At 34.8% G+C, this 12695-nt stretch overlaps 1 pseudogene; it reads right to left on the reverse strand.

The window, feature by feature from the left end:
* Window positions 1-7009: 7009 nt before the first annotated feature.
* On the reverse strand, window positions 7010-8781 carry LOC141628015 (cytochrome b6-f complex subunit 4-like; annotated as a pseudogene).
* Window positions 8782-12695: the final 3914 nt, after the last annotated feature.

Raw genomic sequence — 12695 nt, forward strand, 5'->3', positions numbered from 1 at the left:
TGGGTTTATTGGAGGATTGGCAACCCTCCATCAATCATCATGTTTACTTCTATTATTTTTTGCTTTATTAATTGGATCATCTCAATAGGTATAATCTCTTTTCACCTTTGTTTAATTATTGTTAATCACATTATTTATTCATCGTGTTTTGCTTTGTTAGTATGATTGACAACCTTATTAGCATGCTAAAGTTGATCATGAGTGAGTAGTCATTTAGCTAGTGTTAATGGGGAATTAGAGGAAATAATCATGGGAATTAATCTATGCTTAATCTAACATGTTTTCATAATTACTTTCTTGCTTGTTGTGATTTCAACCTATGCACATGTTATGTTTTATGAAATGCGAGCCTATGAATCCTTGCATTTTTTACCCATCTCTTATCTTTTAAATGAGGCTTGTAAGACATAAACCAACTCGAGCCTCATTAGACCATGCATAGAGTTGAATAGAAAGAGACTAAGTCGACTTGTAGGTGTTGTAAAGTCTTGATCAACTCGGCTCCGCGACCCAAATCTTCCTAGGGATTGTAAGATATACACTAACTCGATCCCATCACAACAATAAGTGCTTGCTTCTAATTGAGAACATGTTTGTATGATCTATGTCCATGATTCCCTTATGTACCCATGACACCCTAGTACCTTTAATCAATTGTTTACAAACCCCTTTATTTGCTTACTTTGTTTTCATTCATCTTGTTGATTAGTTTAGATTACACTTCATCTCAACCCAAAATTTGTGACACCCTAAGACATATACTACTTGCAATTAAAATCCTAAATCAATGCCCATCCCTTAGGATCCGACCTTTACTTACCTCTTTACTAAGAGTAGTTTGTGAAGTTATAAATATTGTTTTGGTTGGTAGCTTTGGCGACGATTTTATAACCGAACCAGTATGTATGGATGTGATGGAGTATAAGATATGGATATATGAGGTGTTCGCTGGTAGTTGGGTACTGATGATATGGTTACATTCGCCGGGTGGTGATAATTGTGTGTTTGGGAGGATATGTTATGAAGGGCATCTGAGTTAAGTTCGGATGAGAGATATTCATTATCAAGTGGTAACTTACGTGATCAGTATTGGCTAGTTAGATTCAATTATGGGTCTATGATGTGTGTAAATCTTTGTGTGAGGTTCTGACCTCAGATAGTTATGAGTCATTATATGAGTGTTCCACGTCGTATGTTAAACTTGTATGTGTATATATGATATCTGTAAGTGACAGTGTGAGGTTACGGTCTCATGAGTAATAGTATGGATGATATTCATAAGGTTATTATCTGTTATTCCATGTAATATGTTGCGTTGTGATCTAGTAAAGCGGTTTTAAGTTAGTCTTATGGTCAAGGAAGTTGTGCTGGGTAAGTGTTATGGGATTTTAAAAGTTGCGATGTCTATCGATATGGTTGTTGTGCCTCGAGTGGCGATCCGGACACGGTTATATAGATTGTTGTTTGTTTACTGCTGTTTGCTGTCAGTGTCAATCTGGGCATATAGAGTGTTGTTTCGTTTATTAATGTTTCTTACCAGTTTCGGCTTAGGAGTGAGGGTAGAGTAGGATATGGAAGAAAGTTGCGTATGCTTCCATTGTTGTCATGGTATAGTGATATTCTGTTATTGGGACATAGTTGTGGCAAGAGTTTGTGGAACGGGTGTGTACTGAGCTGGAAGCGACAAGTGGTTCGCGATCTTTATTGGGACGGTGAGTATAGGGCGTTGGGAACTAGTATTATGTTGAGTTATGGATGAGTTTTACGGCAATAAATAGGAGAACTTGAGGATCTAGTGTGAGTATGCATAACAATCGTGGATCGTGAGTTATGATTGTGGAAATAAGTGCATGTATAAAGAAGTATGTCATTTGGCGGTAATGTTGAAGAGATGGAGTAGTGGTTATACTGAGGATTTTATGATATAGGTTAGATGGAGTGCAGAATATTGGAGGCACGAGAACTGTTAGAGAAAGAGAGCCCTTGATATTGGAATGGTTGTAGGTTTTGAGGTTATAGTGGGTTATCATTGACATGCGGTGGTAATGAGAATTATGGGAGGTATAGCAAAGAACCTAGGATTAGTGAGTTACGATGACGTAACATTTATCTTAAGAGGAGTAGGATGCGACAAGAGAGTTTGATGGTCATACAGGTTGCAATTGGAATTTGAGTGTTTGTGTAGAATAAGGATGGATTTGTGTGTGGTCGATTTTATTGCAGGTAATGGCAGTGCTTGTAGTAGTATGATGTTTAAGAGTGTGAGTAAACTTTAAGGACGAAGTTCCTTTTAAGGGTAGTAGAATGTAACATTCTGTTTTGGTTCTTCTTAGTCGTTCTCGCTCGCTTGACGGATTGTGTTGCTATTAGAATTGCTGGTGAGTTGGTGGCTATTGTGTTGTTGGAATTCGATGGTATTATGAAGTTAAAGAGGCTATAACACAGTTGATGCTAGGTTTAGTGGTATGTGTGTTGAGGTTGGCCTTGTTGGGTGAGTAGTGTCAAGTTTGGAGGATGAGTGTTGAGTGGTGTTAGTTGGTAAAGTGGTATGTGTGCATGCTATGTAGGTATGGGTGTGAACTTCGGGGACGAAGTTCATTTTTAAGGAGGGAAGACTGTAATACCACATGTTTCGGTATAGAGGTTACTCGACCAAGTGGGCCATACTCGGTCGAGTAAGGTGTTGGGTGTTATGAGTTTGGGTTCTGGTGAGTCAATACTCGATCGAGTATGAAGAAACTCGGTCGATTTGGGCGTATTCGATCGAGTACTATCTGTACTCGACCGAGTACCCGGTCGGTTACGGGTAATTTCTGGAGATTCGATTAAAAGAGTTGAGGAGTATTTATTATATTTCGTCAGTTTCTAAATCATTTTACAACCCTAAAAGTTTACTACGACTCTCTCGCAACTCTCTTAATCATTTTCCAAACATGGATCAAGCCTTTGTGATTCCGGATTCATCTAACGTTGCATCTATTGTTGTTGTAAGTCTCTAGTTCTTCTAGTTTGGGTTAGTTTGAGTTATGGTAAACCCTAATTTGGGTTAATTTGGGGGTTTGGGTTTGGTCATCATATGTGTGTTGATTGTTGATTATCATTTTTGTAGGTGACGATGTGGTATTCGTTATGCATTTGTATGATTGATAGCAGCGTAGCGGATTGCGAAAAGGTAGGGTTTCCCCACTCGGTTTACTGTCTAATTGTTATAAGAATATGTTGCATTGTTTTACGATAGTTTATATACTAATCGTTGTTGGTGTGTTGGAGTTGATGTTGGTGATGTGATGGTTGTTGTTAATGTTCGCGAGGTGCGTCCTCGGCTGAGTGGAGTCACTTGCGGGAGTGGCTTAACGCCTTAGTTTTGCCTTCTGTGGAACCCGCCAGAGAAAGAGGATGTGCACATTAATGAACAGGGTTATCGCTCGTTGATGAGTGGGGCTTAGGTGGGGATTGGTTGCGGTCCCACACTGGCGGTGAGGATTATCTATTATGATGGGTAATCAGGCAAAGCTACACACTTTAGTGTGTAGTCAGTTACTATGTGAGATCGGGAGTTGGAGGTGGATGATGATCAGCAGTTTGCCTTTTGTACTTGTCATATTTTGATTATACAGTAATTGACCCCGTTGTTGTTTTGTAAAATCTGTGGTGATCCATTCGGGGATGGTGAGCAGATTGTGACAGGTGATGATGTTCACTAGCTATGGGGTTGTCGTGGGGAGTTATCACTCGAGTCTAGCTTCCACTGTCAAGAGATTTAGCATTCAGTCTTAGTTGTTGAACTTTCATAGTAGTACTTTGGTTTTGGATTTGGTTCACGTAAACTTTAATCATTTATACTTTAGTAATTGTGTTTTGGATTGGTAACTTTGATATACTAACCTCGGGCAACCGAGATGGTGACGGTCTCTCATGCTGGAGTGGTCCTGGTAAGGCACCTTGGTATATGGGGGTGTCACAACCCATGAATACATAAGATTAAATTTAAAATGAATCCTGATTATTCAGTGGGAAGGATGGCGGAACGAACCATAAAACAATTCATATTTTCTGAAAAATTATAACTAACTCTACAATTGAAAAAGAGACTGAAAGAGTAAATATTCGCTCGCGAAAATATATTTTAGATCATACACACACATATATATATATATATATATATATATAATATTTACTGAAATTAATCCCTAAGAATCGCTTTATTCAGTGGATTATTCCATGTATATCTTTATTATATCTCTTTTTAATTTATATTTATAATTTTTAATTCGCGAGGAACCGGAAGAGAAGAAAATCTTATGTCCAGTTCTGTAGTAGAGATGGAATTACTAAAATAACCATAAACTATAACCCAAAAAGAACCAGATTCCACAAACAACATCGAGGAAGATTGAATGGGGTATCTTATCGTGGAAATAAAATTTGTTTTGGAAGATATGCTCTTCAGGCACTCGAACCCTCTTGGATCACATCGAGACAAATAGTATCAGGGAGGCGAGCAATGACACGAAATACGCGCCGTGGGGGAAAATAATGGGTACGTATTTTTTCAGACAAACTGGTTACACTAAGGCCTGCGGAAACCCGTATGGGTTCACGGAAAGGATCTCCCAAATATTAGGTAGCTGTTGTCAAACGAGGTCGAATACTTTGTGAAATAAGCGGGGTAGCAGAAAATATAGCTCGAAGGGCTATCTCAATAGCGGCATCTAAAATGCCTATACGAACTTAATTTATTATATCAGGATAGGAATGTAGAACCAAAGGAAATCGATCTTATTTTTGATAAACAATATTTCTTTTTAGTCCTTTGCAATTATTTTTGCATAGAAAGAACAGATAAAAAAATATGATTCCACCTCAAACCTATTTGACTGTAGCAGACAACAGTGAAGCTAAAAAATTGATGTGTATTCGAATCATTGGAGCTAGCAATCGTCAATATTCTCGTATTGGTGATGTTATTGTTGCTGTGATCAAAGAAGAAATACCCAATTCGCCCTTAGAAATATCATAAGTAATAAGCGCTGTAATTGTACGTACCTGTAAAGAACTCAAACGAGACAACGGTATGATAATAAGATATGATGACAACGCTAAAGTTATCATTGATCAAGAAAGAAATCCAAAAGGAACCCGAGTTTTTGGCGCAATTGCCCGCGAATTGAGACAAAACTTTACTAAAATAGTGTCATTAGCTCCTGAGGTATTATAAGACCAAGAAACAGAATATTTGAATGAGATAGTAGACTATCTATCACGTATTTATCTTTCGTTTAAAAATTTTTCATTTTCTAATTCATAACAGAAAATAAAAGAAAAAAGTAATAAAAAAACATGTTGATTATATAAAAATTTGGACACACCACGGATTTTAGTTCATTATGGGTAGAGACACTATTGCTGATAATAATAACCTCGATACGAAATGCTGACATGAATAGAAAAGGAACAATTCGAATAGCATCGACTAACATCACATAAAAGTGCACATAAAATACCAAAAGGCATTATCCATATTCAAGCAAGTTTCAACAATACGATTGTAACTGTTACAGATGTACGGGGTCGGGTTGTTTCCTGGGCTTCTGCGGGTACTTGTGGCTTTAAAGGTACAAAAAGGGGGACGCCATTTACGGTTCAAACCGCGGCAGGAAATGCTATTTGTTTAGCGGTGGAACAGGGCATGCAACGAGAAGAAGTCATGATAAAGGGTCCCGGTCTCGGAAGAGATGCAGCATTACGAGCTATTCGTCGAAGCGGTATATTATTAGGTTTCGTGCGGGACGTAACCCCTATGCCACATAATGGATGTAGCCCTCCTAAAAAAAGACGTGTATAAAAAAAGCATTGAAGAAATTTCAAGAGAAATAAACGATTCAAAGATATTTATAATATTACTATGGTTCAAGAGAAAATAAGAGAATCGACTCGGACACTGCAGTGAAAGTTTGTTGAATCAAGAACAGATAGTAAATGTCTTTATTATGGGCGCTTTATTCTTTCTCCACTTCTGAAAGGGCAAGCTGACATAATCGGCATTGCAATGCGAAGAGCTTTACTTGGAGAAATGGAAGGAACATTTATTACACGAGCAAAATCTGTGAAAATACCACACGAATACTCTACCATCGTAGGTATTAAAGAATCAATCCATGATATTTTAATGAATTTGAAAGAAATCATATTGAGAAGTAATCTATATGGAACTTGTGAAGCATCCATTTGTGTTAGAGGCCCTAGATGCGTAACTGCTCAAGATATAATCTTGCCGCCGTATGTAGAAATAGTTGACAATGCACAACATATAGCTAGCTTGACAGAACCAATTGATTTGTGTATTGGATTAGAAATCGAGCGAAATCGAGGATATCATATTAAAGCGCCCAATAACTTTCAAGACGGAAGTTATCCTATAGATGCTCTATTCATGCCTGTTCAAAACGTGAATCATAGTATTCATTCTTAGGGAATGGGAATAAAAAACAAGAGATACTTTTTCTCAAAATTTGGACAAATGGCAGTTTAACTCCGAAAGAAGCACTTTATGAAGCCTCCCGAAATTTAATTGATTTATTGATTCCATTTCTACATGCGGAAGAAGAAAATTTACATTTAGCGGACAATAAAAAAAAGGTTATTTACCACTTTTGACCTTTCTCGATAGATTGACTCAACTCGGGAAAAAAATATAGTATTAAAATCTATTTTTTTGACCAGTTAGAATTGCCACCTAGGATCTACAATTGCCTAAAAAAGTCCAATATAAATACATTAGCAGACCTTTTGAATAACAGTCAAGAAGATCTTATTGAAATCGAACATTTTGACATAGACGACATAAAAAAAAATATTGGACACTCTTGAAAAACATTTTTGAATTGATTTACATTTAATAAAAACGAAAAATAAAAGATGAGAAAAAATAAGAATAAATTGAATTTTACAGAAGAAATAGAGAACTTAATTGAATAGATAGATGTATCTAGGGAAAATTCGCCTTGAAGCGACTATTCCCTAGATACACATGTTGTGCTATTTCACAATTGAATTAATTTAAAAAAGATCTACAGTTAGAGATTTATCAATAGGTAATGTTGCTCCAATACCTAAGCAAAGGGCCACCGTGGTACCAACCAAAAAGACAGTTGTAGCTATTGGACGACGAAATGGATTTTGGAATTTATTAACATTCTCTAAAAAAGGAACTGTTAATAATCCCGCAGGTACTGAAACCATTAAAAGAACGCCTAATAACTTATTTGGTACTATATGAAGTATTTGAAATATGGGAAAAAAATACCATTCAGGTAATATTTCCAAAGTGGTTGCAAATGGATTTGCTGGCTCACCAATCATTAATTGTTCTAAAACGCTAAGCCTACGTTACATGCAATAGTACAGAAAATTATGACGGGAAAAATATATAAAAGATCATTAGGCCATGCGGGCTCTCCATAATAATTATGACCCATCCCTTTTGCCAATTTAGCCCTTAATATGGGATCATTCAAGTCCGTTTTCTTTGTTATTAGGATAGGTGAATCAATATTATTTTATTATATATAGATATTCAATTCATCCCCCAAAAGAGCCGGACATGCTGATTTTTCATCATCCGGCTCGAGCAAAAATCAAAACAAACGAACGAATCCAAAATAAATCTCTTACCATATGAATGATTATTTGGGAAGGATTCACGTTCTTACAAATAAATTCTCAAGACCCAAGTAGGCTTACATCATGATCAAATGCTTTCTGGGTAGTCTCATCCCTTCTGGTTAGTTTTAATCTCAAATTTTTTTTAATATTTTTATATAAAAAATATTAAATTTAAAAATAAAGGGTTTACTTGTTACTAATATAGCCTAGCCTCTATTGTTCTTTAGATCCCTTGTTTCACTCTGATAGTATCATAGATCAGGTCAATGCAGAGGAAATGGATGAATTTCAATACTATACTATTCAAATAATATAATAGTTAATATAAAAAATAATTAATAATCATTTAATTTAGTTATTAGTTATATTATATATACTTAAATTAGGAGAAAAGATAAAAAAATTCATTATATTACCCAAAATCACACATTCGACTGGATCTTACGGAGTCCGTTTATGCCTGCCTGACATGATTCAGGGTTGATTATAGAATAAATTCTCTTCACACGAACCAGCCTATCATCAGTTATTCAATATATAGAAGAGGTATAAAAAATCAAAATATTTTTATTTTTTTGAAAAGCAAAAATTTGATTAAATCCGATCGCGAGGTCTGAATATTAAACAAATATGAATCATAGTTCAAAGATTTCTTCATCTATTTTAGATATTCCATGTTTTAGATACAAAAAATTATATCCAACGAATGAGAACCATCTCTATCAAGATAAGATGACAGACCCCTTCTCTGTACTATTAATAGGATCAACTATAACAAGTCACACACTCATATTCCGGAAATATAGTAAGAAAGAAATTTCGCGATCGAACTACCAAAAAATGGCGTTAAAAATACAAAGCGTAGCCCTAAAAATAAAATGCACTTGCAACTCCCATCAAAGGAGCAATTCCATCCAATAAAACGGAAGATTTATAAATTTCAAAAATAATACATAGGAATATTGCAAATAAAGCCATTGCAACTCCCATCAAAGGAGTAGTTCCCTATCCAGGAGCTACTTTACCATATTCCGAATTCAAAAGTTTCAATAAAACCCCTACGGTAGTTGGTTTTGGACGAGATCTAGAACTACCCTCAACGGTTTGTGTAGCCATAAATCCTATTTTTTTTTTTTGAGATCTGTTGACTTTGTATACCATTCCATTGTAAATAAATGATTTTATCATAGATCCATTGGGGTCTTGAAATTATATAATAATGGAAACAACAACCCTAGTCGCCATCATTATATCTGGTTTACTTGTAAGTTTTACTGGATATGCCTTATATACCGCTTTTGGGCAACCCTCTCAACAATTAAGAGATCCTTTCGAGGAACACGGGGTCTAGTTGAAGTAATGAGCCTTTCGAGGAACACGGGAGTTTTTTTTTTTTGCAAAAAATAAAAAACTCTGTGGCCAAACGTCGGATTCCAACGTTTGGACCACGGTCAACATTGGTTTCCCACGTTTGGACCACGGAAAACGTTGGTTTACAACGTTTGGTCCATGGTTGAACGTTAGATCTCAAAGTTTGGTCCATGGTTCAACTTTGGGGGTACAAATTTCAGATTTACGCTAAAAAATTGCAATGTTTGTTATTACTAAGTCAATACGTGACGTAAATCAATTATCGAATGGATTTAACGATGCGCAAAAAAAAAAATAACCAAATAATGAAGCGATTAAGTTGTTTAAGTACCGGTGATTCAAGATCCGTCGTGTTGTTAATTGTTGTTGTTGTTTTTTTTTTAATTTAGTTGAAGTTGAGAGGAAATTTTTTAGAGAGAGAAAGGGCTGGATGAGTGGAAGGGTAGTTATCGTCTTTTTTATGAAAAATGTCGTCGATATTTACTAAAATGCCGTCGATATAAATCAGCCCTCTTATTATAATTTTTGAAACCTCTACCAAAATTAAAAACGAATCGAATCTACACATTGATTTTTTTCACAATTTTTTTGAACCGTATGCATAAAAAGGTGCATGTACGGTTTTTAAGGGATGAAATTTTATCCTAATCAACCGACTTTATCGAGAAAGATTACTTTTTTAGGCCAAGAGGTTGATAGCGAGATCTCGAATCAACTTATTGGTCATATGGTATATCACAGTATTGAGGGTGATACCAAAGATTTGTATTTGTTTATGAATTCTCCTGGCAGCTGGGTAATATCTGGTGTAGCTATTTATGATACTATGCAATTTGTACGACCAGATGTACATACAATATGTATGGGGTTAGCTGCTTCAATGGGATCGTTTATACTGGTCGGAGGAGAAATTACCAAACGTTTAGCATTCCCTCACGCTTGGCACCAATGAGTTTTTTATTTGAGAGAAAAAAGAATACTATGCCTTCACCATATTAAAAATGAACTAATAATAGCATGGCATTTTGAATTCGATATGAGAGAAAATCTTCTCTTTTTTATTCTCATTAGATTCTATATCAAAGGGGTAGTATGAGATGAATAATATTCCCTATTTTTTTATTGGGAGTCCGTTTTAGTGTCACAAACCTTTTTCATAAAAAAATTTTAAAAAGTTTGAAAGAGTACAAAAAAAGTCTTTTTTCCTTTTTTAAAATTTTTTTTTTGCGGATAAAAAAGAAACTTTGGGATTGCTGAATTATAGACGAAATAAAGATAAAGCAACGGAGCCATCGTAGTATTTTTAAACTCCTCCAAAAATAAGGGTGGTAATTGGAACAGCTACTGATCGGAATCAGATCGATCCTTTTTTTGTTTCTTTAACTGAAAAAGTAAATTCCATTGTAAAGCCATATGCAATGCGAAAAAATGCACGTATGGTTGTTCAATTCTATTCTATAATAATATCGTAATAATAATAAAATATATTTTTCTATTCGCCTCGTCGCACGAGATATAATAACCCCCTTTAAGGTATACATACCATCAGGGTAATGATTCATAAACCTGTTAGTTCTTTTTACCAGGCTCAAATAAGAGAATTCATCTTGGAAGCGGAAGAACTTTTGAAATTGCGCGAAACACTCACAAGGGTTTATGTACAAAGAACGGGCAAACCCAAATGGGTTGTATCCGAAGATATGGAAAGGGATGTTTTTATGTCAGCAGAAGAAGCCCAAGCTCATGAAATTGTTGATCTTGTAGCGGTCGACTAGAAAAAGTAGTTAAATATTTTATTTAGTTTTTTATAATTAATTTTATCTTACCACTGTGTTTATCTTAAGTTAAGATACTATTAACTCGAAATACATTCAGTTAGGATTAATCTAAACCAGCTCATTATGTATATAATTAAGCATGCCAACTATTAAACAACTTATTAGAAACACAAGACAGCCAATCAGAAATGTCACAAAATCCCCCGCTCTTCGGGGATGTCCTCAGCGTCGAGGAACATGTACAAGGGTGTATGTGTGACTCGTTCAGATTATGACCTAGAACAAAAGCAAACGAAAATCAAAATTTTTTCAAGTATCAATGATCCATACGGATGAATAGGATAAAATGGAAAAACTCAAGGGACTCTCTAAAAAAAAGATCTATTCATCTATTGTGTATGAAATTTGTGGTTTATATTAGTGTAAAGCCAAAAACATTTCCCATTGGTAGCATTAGCGTTATCCATTTAGCGGGGAATCCCTTTATTAAGAGAAAAAAAATGTTCCCTTTAATTGTAAGAACGGACTATTAGGGTCAGCTATCCAGCTAACTTTCAAAATTAAATACCGTTACTGTATAGGTGAATCTAATTATGAAAGACCCGTTACTTGATAATTCTGGGTAGAGCTAAAAATAGTTTGAACTGTACAAGTTATCAATAGATAGAAATGAAGTTAAACTATCTCCGGTGTATAGAGAGGACCTGACCGTTTAAGAAGGAACCATAGAAACGAAGGAACCCACTATATTCCTTTTTATTTATCTAGATTAAAATAGAATTTAAAATTTACATTTATTGACTTTTCTTTGATACATTAATAAAAAATTTTGGTTTTTTGTCCTGTTTCGAGACAAAATGTCGAAAAAAGGTGGTCGGGAAGGTTATACCAGCAAAAGCCATTGGGATTTTTTTTTTATACATTAGAACAATGCGTTTTGTTATTAATAGCCTAGGAGGGTAGAAAAGAATAACTCAACGAAAAAAAATCAATTAGTTATTCATCAAAGTTTCATTTATTCAATGACTAGAGTTACACGAGGATATATAGCTCGGAGACGTAGAACAAAAATGCGTTTGTTTGCATCAACCTTTCGAGGGGCTCATTCAAGACATAATCGTACCATTGCTAAATAGAAAATAAGAGCTTTAGTTTCGGCTCATAGGGATAGAGGTAGGCAAAAGAGAGATTTTCGGCGTTTATGGATCACTCGGATAAAGGCAGTAATTCGAGAAAATAGGGTATGCTATAATTATAGCAAATTTATAAATGATCTGTCCAAGAGACAATTGCTTCTTAATCGTAAAGTACTTGCACAAATAGCTATATTAAATAGAAATTGTCTTTATATGATTTCAAATGAAATCATAAAAAAAAGAAGATTGGAAAGAATGGCCCGAAAATGTTTAAATGAAATTCCCCGGAGTTTATTCTACGGGAGAATAGAGTATAAATTAGTCTGATAAAATACGATAAATAAATAAAAATCAACAAATCCATTCAAAATTAAAATATTTTTCCAATTTTTTTTACGTTGCGATACGATAAAAAATCAGGAGTATCGTTTTTTTTAATTTATAATAAGCCGCAATCCATATTTGAGTTCATATTCATATTCCTTTTTTGGTTCAATTCCATTTTTATCAATTAAATAAAGAAAAAGCATATTATTTTATTATTTTCATTTTTTATTTCTTTTTGGTTCTAAAACTATAAGTTCTAGTAGTCGACTCATTTCTTTCAAATTAATTCTCATTATTAAGAAAAGGTAACAACGATAAAATACGAGCTTGTTTTATAGCAATAGTAATTAATCGTTGTTGTTTCAAGGTTAATCTATTTACTCGCCTAGATAATATTTTTCATTGTTCACTAATAAAT

This window comes from Silene latifolia, chromosome Y, assembly GCF_048544455.1.
Source record: "Silene latifolia isolate original U9 population chromosome Y, ASM4854445v1, whole genome shotgun sequence".
Taxonomy (NCBI): Eukaryota; Viridiplantae; Streptophyta; class Magnoliopsida; order Caryophyllales; family Caryophyllaceae; genus Silene; species Silene latifolia.